The sequence below is a fragment of the Aegilops tauschii genome, chromosome 6 (genome assembly GCF_002575655.3).
Source record: "Aegilops tauschii subsp. strangulata cultivar AL8/78 chromosome 6, Aet v6.0, whole genome shotgun sequence".
Lineage (NCBI taxonomy): Eukaryota > Viridiplantae > Streptophyta > Magnoliopsida > Poales > Poaceae > Aegilops > Aegilops tauschii.
In genome coordinates, this window is record NC_053040.3 from 494,525,765 (window position 1) to 494,550,978 (window position 25,214).

The window sequence follows — 25,214 nt, forward strand, 5'->3', positions numbered from 1 at the left end:
TCTCATGAACAGTCTCATGACAAGGTCAAATGGTTTTTCCTTGTCATGGACCTCACATTTGTCTTGCAAAACAATTTTATTTCATATGTCTATATACTAATTTTATAGACATACAATACGTGAAAATCATAGTTAAAGTTATGCAAATAAAGATCAGAAAAGTCAACTGACGCCTTATATTTTTTTTGGAATTTACGCCTTATATTTTAGGGAGGGAGTAAGACAAAGACAACATGGAGAGAAAGCAAAAAGGAGATTAGTTAGTCAATAGTTGGTGGCGATACACGAATACAGTAGTACGTTAATATTTATGTAATTAGCGTATAATGACGAGGGATTCATGGATGATAAATATTATTCACATGTCGAAGGAGATGGTGCTATTGGGTGAGTTGTAGAAGGTGACAACTCCATTGAGCGGCTGCACGAACCAGGCATTCCGATTGGAGACGCTACGACAGTAGAGTCATCGGGAAGAGACGAAGGGAGCCGAAGAGTATATAGCAAGATGCTATGTCAATATTAATTTAGGAGATCCATAAAGTGCAGGAACCAATATAATTGACCAACATTTACCCGGAATGTGATTATGCCTCGATTGAGTAATAAAGACTAAGAAATGGTCCCTCAATGAATACAAAATACAGATATGTCTCGCATTGATTTTGATGTAAAAATATAACATGGTATTAATACCAGTATATAGTTTAAAGAAAAAAAGTTCAAGATATATATCAACATTAATGTATTATTTAGTAGAGAATATATGCTGGAAGCTACATGAGCACCATCAATCGTAGATATGATTGCGAATCCTTTGAGAAAAAATATTTCAAATTGCTTAAGAAATATTTAGTTAATAAATGATAAGTATAAAGATATCTTTGACATTGATTTTGACATAATAAGATATCATAATATCAATACCAACATATATGTAGGTATAGTGTAGGGAGAATAAACACGGAAGATATGATTGCGGATTGTTGAGAAGCAACTATTTCAAATCAACTGAGAAATATTCACTTAATAAATACAAAAATTTAAAGATACGCGTGGCATTGATTTTGACGTAACAAGATATCATGATATCAGTACCAATATATAAAGTGCAAGGAGAACACACATGCAAGATATATCAACATTAATTCAATAAATTAATGCAAGAAAACATATGACGAGAAACATCAAAATATGATTATGCCTCTATATAAACACCGATAAACTAGAGGAGCTCTTGGCAACGAAGGATCACACAAGAACCACACGAGGAAAAGGCAAAACACAAGTCACGCGCCTCTTCTCTTCATGGCATCTATCAACCAGAGCAACACGAGGACCATGGCTCTTGCTTTCCTGGTCCTTATAATGTTGTCTGGTTGTACACTGCCATCCTGCCATGCAGTTGGTAAGCAGATATATGCATCAACCAATAACCAAAATAGCAAACCTACTTAGATCTTGTCTGATTGAACTGTTGATGCTAATTACAATGTTATTACATTCGCAGTTTATCATCCCTATTGCGTGGAAATGCCTCGAGGATGCTCTATCCCTTATTGCATGGACGAATGCAACAGGATAGAGCGACGTCCGCATTCCTGGTTTTGCAACAACATTGGCCAGTGCTGTTGCTACACTCTATAGTATGGCCGGACATAGCGGTCTTGGTTACTCGTGCGATGTAATCCAGATGAATAAGCTCATTGCATGTAGTGCGCTGGGCAATGAGTCGCAAACATAATAAGATGTTCCTTCATAATGTGATTAGTGGCATGTGCTGCCGACTTCATTTGTTTCATGCTCAAAATTTTTGTTCCTACCATATGGGTTTAGAGACTGAAGAACCACCATTAGTCATAACTAACTCACGGTGACGGTTCCAGAATGCATGGATAACCCCGAGCAAATTGATAATATGACACACTTTTCCTGGCACTTTCATCTGATGACACACCTTTCTTTGAGTTTGATTAGATGATCCAAATTTGATTGATAGCTGGATTAAATGACACAAATTGAGTTTTTCTCTCCTTTTCTAGGTATGGGCCCCCACGCCAAATTTTTGTAGGACGATTTTGCCCTTGGTCGTTTCACCTGCCTGGCTCGATCCCTTGTTCGATCGATCGTTCCTAGAAGTGCGAACAAAACGAGGCACAGAAGGGAGCCGCTGCGCCGCCGCTCCCGCTTCCTCCTGCCCGCGCCGCCAGTGCCCAGCACCGCCCCGCCGCTCCTGCTTCCTCCCACCGCGCCGCCAGTGCCCAGCACCGCCTCGCCATGCCTCTTCCCCGAGTGCTGCCAGTTCCCCGCCGCCTCCTGTCCGTTTTTCTCATCCGGCAACGCTCTAGCCGGAGCGCCTTCGCGTTTTTGCGTTGCTGGTGCCTAGCGTCGGACTCCGCCATGGTTAGCAAACGCCACATGACCTCGCGGAGCAGCGCCTCGTCCAGGTCCATGGGGACAGAGCGTGCGCGTTGGCGGGAAGAGCCAGCCTCCGATGCGGCTGCGGCCCACTGCCGCTCACGCTGGGCCACCTTCACCCGCGACTCCAACATGCGCATCCCCATGGGAGACACGGACACGAGCACCCAGCGCTGCTCGGGCGGTGCCGGTGCCGGAGCGGAAGGGGAGACGATCGCCCTGCTCCGGATCTGGAGCAAAGCGGGATGGGCGAGCGCGAGACGGGCGACCGTGGCCCACATAGCGGGAGTGGGGCCTAGAGGAGCTGGTGGCGGACGCGACGGAGCTTGAGCTCCCGCCGGTGTCCAGCCGCATGTGCGGGATGGCAATGCGGAGCGCGAGGTCCTTGTCGTCTGGCGCGTCGCTGTCGTAGCCGGTGTCTTCCTCCATCACTAGGGCGTCCCATTGCATGGGATCGGTCTCGCTGTCGAAGTCATGGATGGACTTAGCCATGGCGGACGAGACAGAGAGATTGGAACATAAAGTGGAGAAGATGGGAGTGGAGCGGAGAGGACGAGAGGACTAAGATTGACTAGGGTTCGCCCGAGCGGGTGGGGTTTTTGAGGGGACAGTGATGGGGCAGCGTGGGCCAGAGCGGGCCTGTTGAGCGCATCCGGGCCTCCTCATATCTGCCCCAGATATGGGCCGGATATGGAGACTGCGGTGAGTCCGGGCGTTTGAGCTGGATATGGGGTGTCCGGTTGGGTAGCATTTTTTTCGTCCGGACAGTCACCGGGCAGCCCGTCCGGGCGTTTGGGGCGCATATGGGGGTCAGGTTGTAGATGCTCTTAGCTAGGGAAGTAGAAAGGTATGAATCATCTACAAATATCACCAGGCGCTCTCCTGCATTATCTTTAGCTTGATCCTACCGTATCTGTTATCCCTTTCTTGCTTGTGGTGCCGGGAGCGTCTGCAGGCAGCGGCCGGCGTGGCGAGGTGGTAGAGCAGAAGGCATGGCGAGATGGTTCGCAGGGGCTTCATGGTTTTGCTGCAATGTGGACTCAGTACATTTGTGCATGTGCGTGGACCGAAGTGGTAGGCCGGCAACGGGGAGTGGAGGAAGATGACTTCTTTGCTTTCCTTGGCTCAGATTTAGGGTGCAGCCATGAAGAAAACATTGGATTAGATTAATGGGCTTATGGTACAGTAGAAACCACTGCTCTGCTGCCGCAGATCGAAAGCCAATCCAGTGCTAGGATTAGTTCACTTACTATGGGGTTAATGAGCAAATTGATAATATGACACACTTTTCCTGGCACTTTGATCTGATGACACACTTTTCTTTGAGTTTGATTAGATGACCCAGATTTGATTGATAGCTGGATTAAATGACACAAATTGAGTTTTTCTCTCCTTTTCTAGGTATGGCCCCCACGTCATATTTTATAGGACGATTTTGCCCCTGGTCGTTTCACCTGCCTGGCTCGATCCCTTGTTCGATCGATCGTTCCTAGAAGTGCGAACAAAACGAGGCACAGAAGGGAGCCGCTGCGCCGCCGCTCCCGCTTCCTCCTGCCCGCGCCGCCAGTGCCCAGCACCGCCCCGCCGCTCCTGCTTCCTCCCACCGCGCCGCCAGTGCCCAGCACCGCCTCGCCGTGCCTCTTCCCCGAGTGCTGCCAGTTCCCCGCCGCCTCCTGTCCGTTTTTCTCATCCGGCAACGCTCTAGCCGTTCCGCCCTGTCGACGCCTCGTCCATCGACTCACAGGTGGAATCGCATCTCTCTCTCCCTCCCTCCCTCTCTCTCCCTCCTTCTCCCTTTCCCTCTCTCTCTAACCGTCTCACTTGTGCAGCCAGGAAGTTGAGGCGTACAGGAACCCTAGACATGGAGATTATGGTGAAGGAGAGATAGTGGGAAGGCTTCACGACGAGTAGAACTGTTGGAAATATGAGCAAATTACTACGAGATTTAATCCGAATAAAGAGAAGATAAATCATGATTACAGTAGCAGAGATTAAACTAATCATGCGAACTAGCATAGCAGATGAACAGATCACATCTAGGGCACATACTAGAAACATGAATTCTACCACGATCTCGAACAGGAAGGATAGAATCACATACGGTGCAGCGGGAGCAGCACCGCCGGCGTTGACGTTGTTGCCCATGTCGTCAAGGATGAGGTTGCCGAGGTCGGGGAAGAAGTCGTCGTTCGCGAAGTCGTAGCTGCCAGCAGTTGCGCGAGTGCGCTCCCTAAAAACCTGATCGCCCCTCTCCCGTACAGGATCACGAGAGGCGTGGTTCCGGAGGCCTGCTGTCCCTTCTTCCGGTGCACGCGGAAAGGAGGGATGGAGAAGACTTGCTTGGCGGCGCAATGATCTGGAACGGTGATGAGAAACCATACGAAGCGGCGGCGGCTAGGGTAGAGTCGTCACGATCCAAAAGAATCGGAAACGGTTCAGTAATTAACGCGTTCGTTAATTATTAATTAATGACTCAATAATTTTTCCCGAGCAGCAAAAATATAGACAACGTGCATAGCTCTGTCCTCGACTCGGCTCAATCCCGCAACCCGCGTCATGGAGATTATGCATAACCTATATTTGGAGTTTTCCTCAATATTTTCTTAGACCTTTCTTGAACCCAATCCTGTGAGGCCATTGCCGAAGTTAGCCTGCTACTTGAAACACATGTGTGCGATGGCCCTATTTGGTTAACCTACATACATGACAAAGTTGTTAGTAGCTACAATAATAGGATGCTACCATAATAGAACATAACAGAAAAAATGAATATTATTTAAGCTATGTTAGTACCCTGGTCTTTGTCTTATCAGCGATCAAACAACATGTTATTTTCCATGGACAATCCTCAGCCATACAATGTGCCATCCACCTACTCTTGTTAGCTTTATAAGTTCCAAGGTTGAATTCTTCATTAATTGCCCACTGTCTCACAAGCCCCCTACAATCTATCATTGTTGGAAAGATCAAACCTTTCTCAACTTTTGGATGATCTTTGTCATATAAAATTTCTATGTCTTCAGGAACTTGGTCATCTACTGGTATGGCTCCCTCAGCCATTAATTCCTCACTAACATGGCACACAACAACTGGAGCTGGCTCATTTCATTCTTGAGCATCCTCGGCCTCATCCTCAATTCCAAGAACCGCACACATATTTCCAGAACAAGATGATGTTGTAACCCCCTTTGCATTGTCCACAACTTGAGCAAGCACAAGCAATTCTTTCTCTTCCCATCTCTCAAGAAATGCTGTCAACAACTTCCAATAGCTATCAATCCTCTCAACTGATTCAAAGTGCTTATCTTGACACAAAATATGGACCTCTTGGCCAACCCCCCATATAATTTTTGATCTAGTGAGTTCTATCAATTCTTCAACCGTAAAATGTTTCATGTTAACCTCAAACTCCACATCATGTTCGGCAACTTGGCGCTCGCTGCCATCATCAAGCTTTGCGACAAATCGAAGAACTCTAACAATTAGTTTATAAATGACAACGCGCAGCCCTGCACCTTCTTCCCTAAAAAATTACATAATTTTTCAAACAAAATCAATGGTTAGGCCTAACTTTTCATAAACTTCCGATAAAAAAAATCAGACAATGCTCCAATTCAGAAGCTACTAACCCATCCGGAGCTGCGACATCTGTTTCCATCACCACAATCAGTGCGTTCTTGTTGGAATTTTGCTAGTAGGCCTTTGGCCCAAAGCCCAACTAAAATTCTGAAATTCTCTTGGCCCATTCATGCACACATGTGAGTGGAGTGAGTGAGGCTAAAGTTTAGTCCCACCTCATAAGTTGAGAGAGAGTTGCGCCTCTTTATAAGGTGAGCTCTTCTACCACTTGTATGAGCATGAGAAGAGGAGACCTACACGCGCACTCCTCCTCCTCGCTCGCCTCGCCACGCCTCGGCGCGACGCGACGCGACGCGGGTTGCGGGATTGAGCCGAGTCGAGGACAGAGCTATGCACGTTGTCTATATTTTTGCTGCTCGGGAAAAATTATTGAGTCATTAATTAATAATTAACGAACGCGTTAATTACTGAACCGTTTCCGATTCTTTTGGATCGTGACGACTCTACCCTAGCCGCCGCCGCTTCGTATGGTTTCTCATCACCGTTCCAGATCATTGCGCCGCCAAGCAAGTCTTCTCCATCCCTCCTTTCCGCGTGCACCGGAAGAAGGGACAGCAGGCCTCCGGAACCACGCCTCTCGTGATCCTGTACGGGAGAGGGGCGATCAGGTTTTTAGGGAGCGCACTCGCGCAACTGCTGGCAGCTACGACTTCGCGAACGACGACTTCTTCCCCGACCTCGGCAACCTCATCCTTGACGACATGGGCAACAACGTCAACGCCGGCGGTGCTGCTCCCGCTGCACCGTATGTGATTCTATCCTTCCTGTTCGAGATCGTGGTAGAATTCATGTTTCTAGTATGTGCCCTAGATGTGATCTGTTCATCTGCTATGCTAGTTCGCATGATTAGTTTAATCTCTGCTACTGTAATCATGATTTATCTTCTCTTTATTCGGATTAAATCTCGTAGTAATTTGCTCATATTTCCAACAGTTCTACTCGTCGTGAAGCCTTCCCACTATCTCTCCTTCACCATAATCTCCATGTCTAGGGTTCCTGTACGCCTCAACTTCCTGGCTGCACAAGTGAGACGGTTAGAGAGAGAGGGAAAGGGAGAAGGAGGGAGAGAGAGGGAGGGAGGGAGAGAGAGATGCGATTCCACCTGTGAGTCGATGGACGAGGCGTCGACAGGGCGGAACGGCTAGAGCGTTGCCGGATGAGAAAAACGGACAGGAGGCGGCGGGGAACTGGCAGCACTCGGGGAAGAGGCACGGCGAGGCGGTGCTGGGCACTGGCGGCGCGGTGGGAGGAAGCAGGAGCGGCGGGGCGGTGCTGGGCACTGGCGGCGCGGGCAGGAGGAAGCGGGAGCGGCGGCGCAGCGGCTCCCTTCTGTGCCTCGTTTTGTTCGCACTTCTAGGAACGATCGATCGAACAAGGGATCGAGCCAGGCAGGTGAAACGACCAGGGGCAAAATCGTCCTATAAAATATGACGTGGGGGCCATACCTAGAAAAGGAGAGAAAAACTCAATTTGTGTCATTTAATCCAGCTATCAATCAAATCTGGGTCATCTAATCAAACTCAAAGAAAAGTGTGTCATCAGATCAAAGTGCCAGGAAAAGTGTGTCATATTATCAATTTGCTCATTAACCCCATAGTAAGTGAACTAATCCTAGCACTGGATTGGCTTTCGATCTGCGGCAGCAGAGCAGTGGTTTCTACTGTACCACAAGCCCATTAATCTAATCCAATGTTTTCTTCATGGCTGCACCCTAAATCTGAGCCAAGGAAAGCAAAGAAGTCATCTTCCTCCACTCCCCGTTGCCGGCCTACCACTTCGGTCCACGCACATGCACAAATGTACTGAGTCCACATTGCAGCAAAACCATGAAGCCCCTGCGAACCATCTCGCCATGCCTTCTGCTCTACCACCTCGCCACGCCGGCCGCTGCCTGCAGACGCTCCCGGCACCACAAGCAAGAAAGGGATAACAGATACGGTAGGATCAAGCTAAAGATAATGCAGGAGAGCGCCTGGTGATATTTGTAGATGATTCATACCTTTCTACTTCCCTAGCTAAGAGCATCTACAACCTGACCCCCATATGCGCCCCAAACGCCCGGACGGGCTGCCCGGTGACTGTCCGGACGAAAAAAATGCTACCCAACCGGACACCCCATATCCAGCTCAAACGCCCGGACTCACCGCAGTCTCCATATCCGGCCCATATCTGGGGCAGATATGAGGAGGCCCGGATGCGCTCAACAGGCCCGCTCTGGCCCACGCTGCCCCATCACTGTCCCCTTAAAAACCCCACCCGCTCGGGCGAACCCTAGTCAATCTTAGTCCTCTCGTCCTCTCCGCTCCACTCCCATCTTCTCCACTTTATGTTCCAATCTCTCTGTCTCGTCCGCCATGGCTAAGTCCATCCATGACTTCGACAGCGAGACCGATCCCATGCAATGGGACGCCCTAGTGATGGAGGAAGACACCGGCTACGACAGCGACGCGCCAGACGACAAGGACCTCGCGCTCCGCATTGCCATCCCGCACATGCGGCTGGACACCGGCGGGAGCTCAAGCTCCGTCGCGTCCGCCACCAGCTCCTCTAGGCCCCACTCCCGCTATGTGGGCCACGGTCGCCCGTCTCGCGCTCGCCCATCCCGCTTTGCTCCAGATCCGGAGCAGGGCGATCGTCTCCCCTTCCGCTCCGGCACCGGCACCGCCCGAGCAGCGCTGGGTGCTCGTGTCCGTGTCTCCCATGGGGATGCGCATGTTGGAGTCGCGGGTGAAGGTGGCCCAGCGTGAGCGGCAGTGGGCCGCAGCCGCATCGGAGGCTGGCTCTTCCCGCCAACGCGCACGCTCTGTCCCCATGGACCTGGACGAGGCGCTGCTCCGCGAGGTCATGTGGCGTTTGCTGACCATGGCGGAGTCCGACGCTAGGCACCAGCAACGCAAAAACGCGAAGGCGCTCCGGCTTGGTCTTGAAGCTTCCGAGCGAGGGTGACATCACCAATATCTATCAAGGACGTATACGCAAAATCTCATCTACTTGCATTTACATTATTTACCATTTGCCTCTCATTTTCATCTTCCCCACTTCTATAACGTTTTTACGAAAACACAAAAATATTTTTCTGTTTGCCCTTTTGTTCGTTTGCTAATTTTCTTGCTTGAAGTTGTTACCATGTCTGAGTTTGTTATTGAAAAAAGTGAGGATGGGAAAATTCCTAAAGTTGAAATTCCCACCAATTTAGATTCTAATTTTTTTGTTATGGGAAATGGAAATATCATAGGAAAAAAGCGTTATCCAAGAATTCTTTAATTGCACGGGAACTTTGGTTTGTGATGATGTTCCAATACTAAAAGGACGCGACTAACGTCCGATCAGTCGGTCGTTAGCAACAGGTCCAAACGATCGATCCCTACCTCCCTCTCGCGACCCGCTAACACTTGCCGCGAGGCCCACCCACGATAACCTAGCCTCGCTTCGCGAGGCCGAGCGCGTGCAGCGCGTGAGGCTCAAGACCAAGACAACTCCCCTGGCCCAACTTACCTCGCAGGTGACTTACTACCCAAACCCTTCTTTCTTACCTCCGTCTCAAGAAACAAGCACCTGCCCTGATCTGTTCTCCTCCTCGCTCTCTGACACGCCTCCAGCATCGACGAATTACACCCCCCGATCTGATCCACCAAAAACCATCAACCACCATGCCGGAATACATAACCAAATACCAAGTCTCTCGTAAGCCTCTACTAGACTAGCTCGTTGATCAAAAGATGGTTAAGGTTTCCTTGTCGTTTGATAACGGGATCACGTCATTAGGAGAATGATGTGATGAGCAAGACCCATCCGTTAGCATAACATACGATCGTTCAGTTTATTGCTACTCCTTTCTTAATGTCAAATGCATGTTCCTTCAACCATGAAATCATGCAACTCCCGGACTCCGGAGGAATGCATTGTCTGTATCAAACGTCACTTCGTAACTGGGTGGTCATAAATGTGCTCTATAGGTATCTCCGAAGGTGTCTGTTGAGTTGGCATGGATCGAGATTGAGATTTATTATTCCGTATGACGGAAAGGTATCTCTAGGCCCTCTCGGTAATACAGCATCATAGGAAGCTTGCAAGCAAAGTGACTAATGAGTTAGTTACAAGATATTGTATTACGGAACGAGTAAAGAGACTTGCCGATAACAAGATTGAACTAGGTATGGAGATACCGATGATCGAATCTCGGACAAGTAACATACCGACAGACAAAGAGAACTACGTATATTGTCATAAAGGTTCAACCGATAAAGATCTTCATAGAATATGTAGGAACCAATAAGGGCATCCAGGTCCCGCTATTGGTTATTGAACGGAGAAACGTCTCGGTCATGTCTACATCATTCTCGAACCCGTAGGGTCCGCACGCTTAACATTCGTTGATGATATAGTACTATATGAGTTATGTATGTTGGTGACCGAATATTGTTCGGAGTCCCGAATGAGATCACGGACATGACGAGCAGCTCCGGAATGGTCCGGAGATAAATATTAATATATAGGATGATAGTATTCGGTCTCCCGAAGGGTTCCAGAATACACCAGATAATTATCGAATCACCGGAAGGGGTTTCGGAAGGCAACAGGGAGCGTCAAATTCTTCATATTGCAGTTCACGCGCGGGATGAGCAGAGGCTGGGGACGCTGGTGGTGGAGCGCAAGGCCAAGATCGGGCAGTTCAGAGGCAGCCACCACAACATGCAGAAGCTCATCGAGGTCTCCACTGTACGTCCTGCTGCTCTCCTCTGCTGCATACACACATTCATACATACACCATATACTACTAGTGTACATACATACATGCTCCGATGCTCATGCTCAATTAACGTGTTGTGCTCGTCCCGACGGATGGATGGATGGATGCAGAAGTATGATCCAGATGGTGCGGCTAGTTCCGTGGATAAAGCGGAGCCACTCGCGGCTGAGCTTCCACATCGGAGACGACTGACTCGACCTCCATCCAACTTCTCTGCATCATCCATGGCGCCGACGACGACATCACATCATGCGTGGAACATTTGTCTTCACCGTCCGTCAGTGCTCTAAATCTGCAATGTGCTGCCACTAGCCTACTGGTACTACGTACTACATTGTAGTAGTTGCTTGTTCAGTTGGTGCAAGGCCTGCGAATTACTAGCATACGTGCAAAAAAAGTTGGTTGGTTGGTTGTTCCCTTGGGCTTTTAAATTGGACACTTTTGTACGATTCAATTCGGATTGTGAGCCAGCCTTTGTGGGGTGGCATCTATATGCTGGCATGGCACACCATCATCATGGTACTAGCTTGGATGCATGTCTGTCTGAGATCTTGGCGTGCCAGAACGTTCTCATCATAACCACAGAAGAAATGTTCGCATATAATATGAACCAGGAGAGGCTTAAGCCCTGTGGTTAGGCGATTCCTAAAACTGACAGGCGATTCATAGGGTCCCCCCCCCCCCCCCCCCCCCCCCCTCAATGGTGATACCACTCATGAAGAGATAAAAAAAAGAGGGCGAAGACGTCCTTGCGTAAGTCCAAATCTCATTCCTCCAAAAAAAAAGAGAAACTACCCAAGAAGGCAAAGATGTCCTCCCCGATCTGAGTTTCTACGTGAGAGGCATGTTTTGGAATAGCAGAGATCTTTCAGACTTGGCAAACATAAACACGTCGGTGATTATGTGCGAGATCATGAGCTCGATTCTGTGGCAATTTCCGAGTCTGGTAAATGTGACTTGGGATACAGATCATAACCATGGACTTCTTTTTTGACTGGTGAATTTCACATCAAATTCCACCTCTGAAACAAAGCTGATAATTTTATATGGAGCCTGGTAATACTGTATGGTGTTGCCCAAGATGAGCATAAATCTGCTTTCCTTAGGGAATTAATAAATCTGGCTAGTGATAACCCATATCCAATGGTTATTGGAGGGGACTTTAATATCCTTAGGTACCAGGAAGAGAAAAATAATGACCGCTTTGATACACACTGGCCTTTCCTATTCAATGTAGTCATTGACAGTTTGATTTTTCAGGAAGCTAGTATGTCGGGCCACAAATTCACTTGGGCTAATAACCGTGTCGTGCCGACATACGAGAAGCTTGATAGGGTACCCATAGATACCGACTGGGAGCTAAAATTTCATATGGTAACCGTACCGACCCTAGAGTGTATCAAGGAATTATCGGATCATGCGCCTATCATTCTTGATTCTAACTCTACGGGTCCATCTACTGCCGGCCCTTTCAATTTTGAATTGGGATGGTTGCACCAGGAAGGCTTTGAGGACATAATCAAGAATGTATGGGCTCATAGAGTAGAACAATATCCTCATGACACCTTTCTCTGAAGAGGCCCACCATTGATCGTACACCTATTCAGAGATATAACTTTAAAATAAGGGCCATAAGGCAACACCTCTCTGAATGGGCGAAACACACCAATGGGATGTACAAAAAAAGCAAAGCCTATCCGCTATTATTGACGTCCTCGACAAAATCGCAGAGACTCGCATCTTTTCGCAATAAGAGATTGAATTGAAAAATCAATCCAATGAGAAAGTTGCATGTCTTTTGCGAGAAGAGGAAATCAAATATTACCAAAGATCTAAAGCCGACTTATCTTGAAGGGAGACATTAATACACGTTACTTCCAACTCGTCACCAATGGTCGGCATCGGAAGAAGTGTATTTTTAGTCTTCAACAAGATGAAGGGCAGATCGAAGGTTAGGCAAAGCTCACAAGTTATATCACCAAATACTACAAATCTCTGTTCAGGGCATCAGATGAAGTAATTTCACACTTGACAAAGGCCGAATAGATGACATTTCACAAGTCATGAAATAAGAGAACAATATCCTCACCACACCTTTCTCTGAAGAGGAGGTGAGAGTTGCGGTGTTCCAAATTAAACATAACAAAACTCTAGGCCCGAATGGCTTCCCCAAAGAATTCTATCAGAATTTCTAGGAGGTCATCAAGACTGACCTTTTGGAATTGTTCAATTGTCTTCATGCTGGCTAACTTGACGTATTCGGGCTTAACTTTGGCGAGATCATTTGGTTGCCGAAAATTAAGGAGGCTGAGCGGATCTAACAATCCAACACATTAAGGTACGCGACATGGGCGCTAGCTCGCTGCATCCACGTCGGACTAGCTAGGCGACAAAAAAACCGTCGAAGGGACAAAACGAGCGGAAGGGTTCGCTCAGCCTCAGCCCCCGATTCCTCTCCCTCTCCCTCGTCTGCAGCCGCCGCGACCACCCGCGTCCTCCCTCCGTAGCTGGCGCCCCCACCCCTTCTCTCCCCACCACCGACGAGATCCTCCCCTCTTCCTCGCCCTAGATCGACCAGCAGGGCCGGATCCTGCCGCCATTCGTGAATCTCGCCCTCGTCACCGGCCGCCGCTGCCGTGCCCCCCCTCCCCCCACGCGCGTTGTTGTCCTGTCCTTCACGGGGCGCCGAGGTGCGGATGGAGGCTCTGGGCCAGGGCGGCGAGATGTAGAGAAGTCGTAGGTACATGTGAGAGGAGGCGATGGGTGGCGGGTCGAGCCACGATGTTGGGACGGCTACGTGAAGAAGAGAGGGGTTGTCTCTCCAACTATTTGTGTGATGGGGGCAGATAAAAGGGGACAACTATGAAGTGATGGCGGATCTACTAGAGAGTTTGTGCACTGGATCGAGGCAGTCAGCCATAAATCCTTGGTAAAGGTAACAAATCAATTTCTCTCCCCAAACCTATTCCTCTATGTGTGTTCTTGCTCCGAAGATTGAGGTTGGATATCATTCTGCCATTAATTTCAAGATGTTTGCTCATTCTGGCCCTAAGGATGGATGTAAGCGGCTCACAATATGTTTGAGGAAATGCCTTTAAAATTTTAGAAGTGAGTATATATGCGGTTCTTTACTATTTGAACCGTAGTCACTACTTTATATGAAAACTTCTGCGGTTCCTCTCAGTATTAGTTCAATCCGTCTCATCATAAAAGATGGCTAGAAGTTCTATTTTTGGTACTGACTTTTAATATTTTATTCTAAGTGTGCAGGTATGGGATATGACATAGGATTGGTTTCCTTACAACTGACATATATTATCCAATCTCGCAAAAAAAGACATATATTATCCAAATGTAAGGAAAAAGAGCTCTGTGAAACTGTGCAAATCCTGTCATACTTGTTTGATCTTGCCGTCAACGCATGTCCATCATGACCCTCACATTGATCGATTGGATCGGCATCCACCGACACACAAGCCACAGTAACCATGTCGCAGACAGTTCTAGGCAACTGAGTCGACGGCCGGAAGGCCGCGGCCAGCTTGGACAGCAGCACAAGGTACTTTCGACAACTTCCACACCTCGTACGAGTACGTGCTAGAAGAATACCATGCTCTGTAGCATGTCATACCTAGGAGAGCTACAACGTTTGAGAGTAATGTTTATTTTTCGGTAGATTTGGAAGAGGAGGTACAATACAGGAGCGGGATCATATAGCCAAGTGCTGGGAGCAGCACCTTAGCAAGCTTCCTAATCAATCTTTGTATGCCTCACAGAATACATGCTCATAATCAATCTTCACACCGTAAAAGAGTTGCCGAAAATTGCAGTGTTGTCCCACTAAAGAACCACCATTAATCACCTTTTTATCATCAATACCATTAATGACCACCCTTGTGGAACCCAAAAGTCTCAGCTAACAACATATACTACCTTGCTTGAGATCCTTTGAAAAAGAAGTTGCTTTGTCCATTATATTTTTGGCCATCATGTATTAACTAATTTTTTGTTGACCTACAGGTTTGGGAAGAGTGAAATTAACTAATTTTTGTGAACATACAGGTTTTCGACTAATTTATTGTTAACCCGCAGCTCTGTGAAGAGAGAAAACAACTAATTTTTGGTTAACCTGTAGGTCTGTTAATAGTAAGACCGAACTGTGCAGATCCATAAGGTATGCACTGCATGATTTGATGTAAATATTGTTTCTATTTCAATTTATTGCTATCACTTTAAAAAATACAGTTAATAAATCTGAAATTTGCGATGTCTACAAAGCCGACAAGTAGAAAATACCCTTGATTTGGCAAGGCCACAACAAATGTATGGTTTTTACTTATCAAGTGTATTTGGTTTTCGGTCTAAACATCCGTAGTTAAAGTGTAGAAGTAAGATTTTTCAATTGAAGGAAGCCATTTGTTGGCATTTGTGCCAAGTAGTTACATTGTGACAGAGGTGGGAACAAAATCATGATCAGAGTTGGAAATGTTTTCTGGCGGTAGTAGTGCACGGGACCAGCAAAGGCTTGGTAGATGCAACCAAGATTCTGCATATTCAAGAGCAACATGTGTTAGTTCTTGTTTAGAATTGATTGTGAGCTCAGAGCATTAGTTCAACCATGAAATTGCTAAAACCTTATTGTGTTAAATAAAAGATCCACGATGTGAAATTTTTGTTTGAATTATCTATTTATTTCATATACCTTGTCGCGTGTAGCAATGCATGTGCATCTCCTTGATTTAGACTATTTATTTGTAACTAACTTGTTTGTGCCATGGGGCACAAACTGTGCAAATCATGTTTGTTTTCAACAAGTTTCTGGTGAAACACAAACCACTCTTTGGGTGTGCCAATTGCAGCCTTTCTTTCTCATTTGGGGTTGTGTTCACTTTTGAATGTAATTTTAACACCGGTAAAATACTAAAATAGCACATATATATATGAGTTGTTTCCCCCACAATATAGATGATTAACTAGCTTATATGGATTATAAGCTATTTTATAGGAAAATGTTGACTGCTCCTTTAACTCAAGAAGCAAAATTAAGGGTTGTGGTGTGATTTTTGAAAACTGATGTTTGGTGTGATTATGTACAACAAGGAAGAAGCTTTTGGCTTTGTTGAAGATAGAAGGTCTAACATGTCTCACCCTGATGCAAAATTCGAGTTTAATGGAGCATTAACAAGCTTTGAATATAAACTAATTTTGTTTTTATTGGCAGCAGCTATCGGAGGGAAGTTGCATCATGTTGTGAACATTGTATCTTCAAGACATATCTTTTTGTTGGTTAGTCAACGTTGCTTGATAAAGAAATAGTCAAATGTTGTTTATGATGCATGAACTTTTTTTAGAGGAGCTGGTGCACTACAATTTTTGGGGGGTTAGATCCTGGACACTAATGAAGATTTTCTGTTTTGGGTTTCAGCACAAACAAACCTATGCTTTTCCTCCATGATATCAGATTCAGATAGAAAAAATAGATGTCCCTCCGTGCTTGGAAACCCTGCCGCCGAGGAGCTTAGTTAGCATACATCATGAAACATGTGTTGTTGCTATTTTGACCGATGTGCTGTTCGTGCCGTTATTTTTACTAGATATGTGAGCCCAAGATGTGTGTTGCTGTTGCTACTATTTTTATTTGCTCTTCTATTGCTCCTCATGTATATATGTATGCTTATTATTGCAGTTTTTTTAATGTAAAATCAGCAATATTTTGGTCTTTAGCAAAGTGGTGCTGGATTGGATAGTTTGTATTGGAATGAATCACAAGACAATCTTGTTGGACATGAACTTTCTACCCCTTCTGTGAAAGCAGGCCTTGAGAAATTGCGACTTGTGTGCTAATTGATTACTCTTTGATGCTGATGAATAAATGGCTTAGATGTGGTTGTCCGGTAAACCAAATTACTATGAAGCGAAAATTGCTATATCAGTTTTTGTAGACTATGTAAGCTCGACACCATCTTTTGTGAAGGAATTAGGCAACATTTACTTATTTACTCCGCAAAATTAAAGGATCGGGATGGCTTTCTCATGCTTTGCTGGTCGCCATGCCACTATATTCTCTCTTGCAGGTGAAGGCAACTGTCCCATGGGTGTTGACGCTAACTGTCCTTTACCTTGTCCAACCCGTCCTTCATCGGCATCAAGCAGGTGAGCCACCAACACCCATGTTCCTACTTTGTAATCCTTTTTGTAGGTTTTAATTGGTTATCTGATAACTCCTTGGTGTACTTTTCGTGCTAGCACTGAATTATTCAATCACTTTGATTTGTGGAAGCAACTAAGTTGCTGCTCTAGGGACGCATAATTGGATGAAGGGCGTGGAGGACGAGCTCAGGAAGATTAATAGGTTTGTATCATATACGGGTTTGTTTCATGTTACTTTCAATTAATACAGATGGTTCATCTTCGATGGAAATTTTTGTTTACGTTGAGAATATGTGCTTTACTTTCATAATATGTTTGCCTAACACATTAACTTGAGTGTTTTATTATAGTTTGCGGGAACTTGAATTAGAAATGGACCAGTTGTCGTATTGGAGTTCCTTGCATTCAAATGTAGTGAGATTGTTTTTGTTCCATACTATCCCACATGGACCAGGTTCCACTATTCAGATGCCCATATTCCTCCTTGCAGGGATTCAAATGATTTTTGGGATCCTAAATAATTCAATATTCAAGCGAGGTTTTATTACTAGCTGAAAAGGTCACATATACCTATGTAATCTGGTTCAATAGCAGTCGTGTATTTTGCTGGAGTATAATTGTTTATTAGCCTTTGTTCACATCTGATGGTGTCAGTTGGAATATGATTTTTTGCCTACACAGTATGTATAATACCCACTTCAAAACATTGATGTCGTGTGTACTGCTTCATGTAGATGTTCAAGTGCATTGCCTGTGTGAGCTATGTTTTTTCATTATTTGCTTGGGCAGAAAAATGGTCCTGGTGCACCTGGTGGACAGTATGGACATCCGAATGGATGAAGTTAGATAACAGTTACTTCAAGGTAATCGCCTGTTCAATACCTCACATGCTTGGACAGTTCATCTGATTATGTTAGGTCTGAGCTGGTGGTAGTCATACTTTAGGAGATAAGAGAAAAGACATCAGGATCTTCAGTTCTTGTCTACAGATGCTACATTATTTGAGGACCCAATCTGTACAATAAATTAGGTGACACCATGAAACATTCTGGATCAAGAAAGAAGAATTACAAATTTTTGTTTATTCAAAGATTGTTTGTTTTGATATTAGTTGTAAATTCTATTGCAAGTTCCTTGCTTATATGTGCATTATCGTCAGCAATTAGAGAAAAAGAGGTGGAAGGGTCGCTTGTCAATCTGGCACCGCACAAACTTCTTCTCGGGAGGTGCCACCGGGTGGCGCCCCAACCCCTAGTATAGATCCATATGCCTCCTTAATGTCAGCCTCAAGATTTTCACCAAAGTGGCTACTAATAGGTTCAACACGGTTGCTGACCATGTCGTCCGACCATCTCAAACGGCTTTCGTGCAAGGCAGAAATATACTCGACGGAGTAGTAATCCTACATGAGACTGTTCACGAGATGCACCGGGAAAACATGAGTGGGGTAATTTTTAAGATTGACTTTGAAAAGGCCAATGACAAGGTCAACTCGTCTTTCCTTCAATAGGCTCTGAGAATGAAAGGGTTCTCTGATAAATGGCGTCGGTGGATCCAAAACTTCTGACGTAGGCCATTAGTTTCAGACAAAAAAAGGTCTATGTCAGGGCGACCCCATGTCTCCAATGTTATTTAACATTGTTGCTAACTTGGTGGCTATCCTAATTGATCACGCCAAGTAGGACAGCCAGGTTGCAAATTGTAGGTGTAGTGCCATACCTTGTGGATGGTGGACTCTCTATTGTGCAATATGCTAATGATATGATTCCTTTTATGAAACATGACCTGGATAAGGCTCGAAACTTGAAGCTTTTGCTTTCAATGTTTGAGCAAATGTTGGGCCTTAAAATTAACTTCCATAAAAGTGAATTGTTCGGCTTGGGAGAAGCCAATGAGACAACAACTGATTATGCTGACCTGTTTGGTTGTGCACAAGGCCAATTCCTGATTAAATATTTGGGAATTCTGATACATTATCGGCGTCTCACTATTGCAGAGTGGAAACATGTTGAGGAGTACTTAGAGGAACGATTGAGCAGCTGTAAAGGAAAGTTGCTTTCTGTTGGACGACAGTTGGTCTTGATCAATTCTGTCCTCACAAATATGGTTCTCTATATGCTTCCTTTTTTCCAACTCCCAAAAGGGGTCTTGCAAAGGCTAGATTATTTCAGATCCAGATTCTTTTGGCAAGGAGATAGTGAAAAGAAAAGGTACAAACTGGTCAAATGGAGTGTGGTTTGTAGGCAAAAAGACCAAGGTGGCATTGGCGTTTATGACCTGCATGTCAAGAATGATGCCTTACTTAGTAAATTGTTGTTCAAACTACATAGTGAGGATGGCATTTGGCAAACCCTCCTGCACAAGAAGTATCTAGGTAAAAAGACTGTGTCTCGGGCCTATTGGAAACCCAGTGAATCACAATTATGGTCTGGTCTAATGGCGGCGAAGAACATCTTTTCTGCTTTGGATCTTTTGCTATTAAAGACGGGTTGGAAATTCGTTTCTGGGAGGACATCTGGCTAGGTAATGCCAGCCTCCAAGAACAATATCCCGCGTTGTACCACGTTGTTCGCAATAAGAATGATACTCTTGCATAGGTGCTCAGTTCATTCGCGCGGGATATTTCTTTGAGGTGATATTTAATTAGCTCCCGTCTTATGTCATGGAAAAATCTTCTATCCCGTTTTAGATTCAATTAACCTGACACAAAGATGAGATGTGTTTCGCTGGAACCTCACTACATCTGGGCCCTTCACAGGCGACTCTATGTACCATGCGCTCATGCATTCAGAGGTCCCAGTGAAAAATAACAAGAAAATTTGAAAGTCTAAGATTCCACTGAAAGTCGAAATATTTATATGGTATCTGGGGGGGGGGGGTTTGTATTTACCGAACACAACCTCGCCGGTCGCAGTTGGCAAGGAAGTAAGAAGTGTGGCTTTTGTACTCACGATGAGACAATCAAGCACCTCTTTTTCCAATGCATGTTTGCGCGTTCTACGTTGTCAGCCATCCAAATAGTGTCCAGCTTGTATCCTCCCACAAGTGTTGTCAATATTTTTGGTCACTAGTTGGACGATATTCCAAATAGGTTTAAAACACGAATAAGGGTGGGAGCGTATGCCTTATTATGGTCGCCTGGCTGTGTAGAAATGATTTGATTTTTAATGACAAAAAATCTTCTCCTATGCAGGTTATTTCCCGATGTATGAACTCGCTTCGTACATGGTGTATGCTACACCAAACGGAGCACCAATCGCCGTTCAAGGTGGTGTTGTATGCGGTTGCAGAATGTGGCCAGAGAGGTTTTTACCCAACATGAGTGGCAGCATAATCTCTAGATCGGTCCACCACCTCCTTCGACATAAGCATAGTGTCGGTCCTATATGACCCACTATTGTCGATATTTCAGTTTCTTGTTCTATTTTTTGTCAAACTTCTCGTATTTGGTTGTGTGCATCTTAGTTATGCAGAGGCCGGGTGTTGCTCATTATGCTTTGTATTCGCTTGATGCTACATTTTGAGTTAATAAAAATGTCTTTTATCAGAAAAATAATATGAACTAGCCAACTAATCGAGACCGACTCGACTTGATTTCCCCTGCTGGAAATTATTCCCATAGTGCGAAATATGAGGCAATCGCGATGAATGAAATGAAGAAGAACAAAAACATGGCACTTTTTATTCTTAGAAATGCCCTAATAAAAACATGACCAAAGTTATCTTCTCACGTCACACTTGCAACATCGCCTACTTTTAATACTTTATAAAAATCCTGGAATTTTTGAATCTACATTCTATTACTATCCAGTCAAATTTGGACAGAGAAACTTTGAGAACGCCTATTCATCATGTACTTGAATTTGTTTTTTGCCACCAGTGGAAAATCTAGACCGTCAGATCAATATCCAACGACAACCAACTGCACTGTGCACTGTCTTCTTCCTCCCAGCGCTGCCGTCCAACCCATCCCTAATCACCAGCCTCCACCCCGACGGTCGGTGGAGCTCCCGGGACCGCTTCGCCGCCCCTACCCCTCCCCTAAACCCCTCTCCCTACCGCGGAATTTTAGCAACGGCGGCGACCCCCGCACCTCTGACCCGTATCAACCCGCTTCTTCGCCCCCGTCTGTGATGCCACAACTCGCTTGTTCTCCTCAAAGCACATGATTCTTTTTTCTTTCCAGGATCAGTAGAATCATCATAGGGTTCCTTTTTTACTTCTTTCAGTATGCATGCATATGTTTTTTTTAATACATGATATTTTGTAAGTCCAAACCTTTGAATTAAGTGTTTTTAAACATATATGGCTCGAAATCCGACGAAAAAGGAACTCGCTAAGAGTGGGGATTTGGTGACCCAATTTTCCATCAGGGCATACATTTCCTATGCCGATTCCATGGATGTTAGCAGCGTTTTGTGCTTGCACTTTATTTACTGGAAGAAGAAAAAGTAGATGTAGACCATGCATGTACTGGGATATCTGTGATTTGATGTCCCGTTGAGAGGAGAGAGGAGAGAGGAGAGAGGGACCATGCATGTGTGGTTGGGAGGACAGAGAGAAGAGGGGGACAATGCATGCGATTTTGGTCAAGTGCAAGTCCGGACTTTGGCAAATCCCCCCACGTTTGTCTCTGGGATCAAGACTGTCTGGGATACCGGAATCCATATGTCTGGACTGCTAAACTGACACATACAGTTCCTATTGGATGACAAAAGTGGCCCGGACACTGTGATCCAGATATAAAGTGGATGTCCGAGGGTCCGCTTTGGAGATGGCCTTAGCATGCGTTTTCCCATGTCCACACTTATTTTTATAGATTTTGCGTTTAGGAGTTTTTTTTTTAGAATCAACCACCTTTATTACCGACCCTATAACTGGGATCTCGTCCAAGATTACATGAAGAATACAGTCTGGTGGCACAGAATGTTGGATAAACTCATCGCTGTTTCCTTGTTTAAAATAATGTGGTGCATGGGTGATGTGACACTGCATGCACATGCACGTAGCTAGTATACCGGCCGGGAGTGCTATGGCACGTCCAGGTTGTTTATTTTCTCATTTCCTGGTTTAGTCCTCCGGTTAGCAAGGCACACGAAATGCAGTCGTGGGATGGCACGGCTGCGTGGGGCAGTCTAACCGGAGGTTAGTTAGCTAAGATCCATTGTAATCGAGCTACTCATTCAGAGGAATAACAGAAAGAGTCGTGTAGGTTCAGGCGACGCAAACTACTGTCTCTCGTTCGTTTTCGCTTCTCTCTCTCCCGGTCGTCTTCTCGGCGTCTTCCGGCAACTACACAGAAGGCCAAAAAGTACAGAGTTCGCTACTAACACCCAACCTAGCTAGAGAATGAGCTGCCTTATTCCCTTGTCTCCTAATCCAGGTCGCTTTAAAACCTTGTAGTGATTGCGCCAACACCTTGATATCCTCTATGATCGGCCCCGTAGCAGAGAGATTCTTTGCCTTGTCGTTCAGCTGAGCAGCAACTCCCTTGTTATCCACTTGCACCTGAATCTTTATCGCTCCCGTTTGGATTGCCATTTGCACTGCTTTCCGGCATGCCAAGACCTCGGCAACCTCTGGGTCAGAAACACCAGGGAATAGAAAAGATGCACCCCCCCACCCCCCCCTGCATGCTCCTTCATGAGATTGACACGTGTGTCTTGTGTGTTAATTTTGGACGCTTTGCGCGTATTTTATGGATTTTCTGCCATGTCGGTTCAGTTCGATCTTTCTCGATCCTCCCTAGAAAACTCCATTGTTGTACAGACCTATAAAAAGGATCCATGATCTGCTTCCTCCTGTACCCCAATAACACTCCACGAGGGCCCTCCTTTCCCTGGTGCATCAGCACCTCGCCGTTGTTTTCTTGAGTTTTGCCCCCGCTGTCACTTTGAGAAGGACACCACGCCGTGCTGGACACAGCGAGGGGCGAGCCGCTGCCGGGCAAAGGCCATGGAAGTCGTGCCGCTAGAGGGCATCGTGGCCGTGTTCTCCTGTGCGAGCACGGGCAGCCATGCCGGACGACAACGTTGTGTCGTGCGTCGTGCGCCGAATAGCGTTTCACCGGATGGCCTCGAGATACTGTCGCGGCAGGGGCAACAGTGACAGACCCGGAACTGCACGGTGGCAACAGAGGAGCAGCACACAAGAAGGAGGCCCTCCAGCCATGCGGCCGCGGCGGCATGACGGGCAACGCCGTGCGCCCTGCCTTAGGAAACAGTTAACTGAGTCGGACAACTTGACACGGCACAGTGGCGGCGGGTCGAAACGTCTTCGGAGAGATTTAATATATATCAAAGTACATGGATTGAACATGTATAAATGGCATCGTCATATTTGTCTTGCAATTTTTTTTATTTTATATGTCTATATACTAATTTTATAGACATACAATATGTAAAAATCATAGTTAAGGTTGTGCAAACGAAGACCAGAAACGTCAACCGACGCCTTATACTTTAGGAAGGAGGGAGTAAAACAAAGACAACATGGAGAGAAAGCAAAAAGGAGATTAGTTGGTCAGTAGTTGGTGGAAATACACGAATACAGGGATTCATGGATGATAAATATTTATCACTTGTCGAAGGAGATGGTGCTATTGGGTGAGTTGTAGAAGGTGACAGCTCCGTCGAGCGGCTGCACCAACCAGGCGTTCCGATTGGAGACGCTACGACAGGAGAGTCATCGTGAAGAGACGAACGGAGCCGAAGAGTATATAGCGAGATGCTATGTCAATATTGATTTAGGAGATACGTTAAATGCAAGAACCAATATAATTGACCAACATTTACCCAAGATATGATATGCCTCAATTGAGTAATAAAGACTGAGAAACGGTCCATCAGATATGTCTCGCATTGATTTTGATGTAAAAACATATCATGGTATTAATACCAGTATATAGTGTAAAGAAAAGAAAAATCAAGATATATCAACATTATTGTATTCCCTCTGTCCCATAATATAAGAGCGTCTTTTGTACTATACTATTGTCAAAAACGCTCTTATATTATGAGACGGAGGAAGTAGTATTTAGTAGAAAATATATGCTGGAAACTACATGAGCACCATCAATCGAAGATATGATTGCCAATCGATTGAGAAACAATTATTTCAAATTCATTGAGAAATATTCAGTTAATAAATAAAAAAAAATAAAGATATGTTTGACATAATAAGATACCATGATATCAATACCAACATATATGTAGGTATAGTGTAGGGAGAATACACATGGAAGATACGACCGCAGATCGTTTGAGATGCAATTATTTCAAATCGACTGAGAAATATTCACTTCATATATAAAAAATATAAAGATACGCGTGACATTGATTTTGATGTAACAAGATACCATGATATCAATACCAATATATATATAGTGCAAGATATATCAACACTACTTTAGTAAAGTAATGGAAGAAAACATATGATGAGAAACATCAGAACATGATTATGCCTCTATATACACACCGACAAATTAAAGGAGCTCTTGGCAACGAAGGAGCACACAAGAACCACGCAAGGAAAAGGCAAAACACAAGTCACGCGCCTCTTCTCTTCATGGTCTCTATCAACCAGAACAACACAAGGAGCACCATGGCTATCGCTTTCTTGGTCCTTATAATGCTTTCTGGTTTTACACTGCCATCTTGTCATGCACGTGGTAAGCACATATATGCATCAACCAATATCCAAAATAGCAAACCTACTTGAGATCTTGTCTGATTGAACTGTTGATGCTAAGTACAATATTATTACATTCGCAGTTGTTGTTCCGTATTGTGTGGATATGCCCCGAAGATGCTCTATCGCTGATTGCTTGGACGAATGCAACAGGATAGAGCGACATTTGCAGGCCGTGTTTTGCAACGACGTTGGCCAGTGATGTTGCTACACTGACTCTACCGTATGACCGGACATAGGCGTTTCGGTTACTTGTGCGATGTAGTCCGGATGAATAAGCTCCTTGCATGTAATGCGCCGGACTATGAGTCGCAAACATAATAAGATGTTCCTCCAGAATGTGATTAGTGGCATCTGCTGCGGACTTCATTTGTTTCATGCCCACATCAGTCTTAAGTAACTCATGGTGACGGTTCCAAAATGCGTGGATTAATCCTATAGTAAGTGAACTAATCCTAGCGCTGGCTTGCTTTTCGATCTGCGACAGCAGAGCAGTGATTTCTACTGTACCACTAGCCAGTTAATCTAGTCCAGTGTTTTTCTACATGGCTGCACCCTAAATCCGGGC

The 25,214-nt window shown here is 45.4% G+C and overlaps 1 long non-coding RNA gene across 1 annotated transcript; it reads left to right on the plus strand.

The window, feature by feature from the left end:
- The first annotated feature begins 1,209 nt into the window (after positions 1–1,209).
- On the plus strand, positions 1,210–1,792 carry LOC120966022 (uncharacterized). The gene is made up of 2 exons (XR_005758978.2): positions 1,210–1,408; positions 1,511–1,792. It is a non-coding gene; the product is annotated as an uncharacterized lncRNA (long non-coding RNA).
- The last annotated feature ends 23,422 nt before the right edge of the window (positions 1,793–25,214 follow it).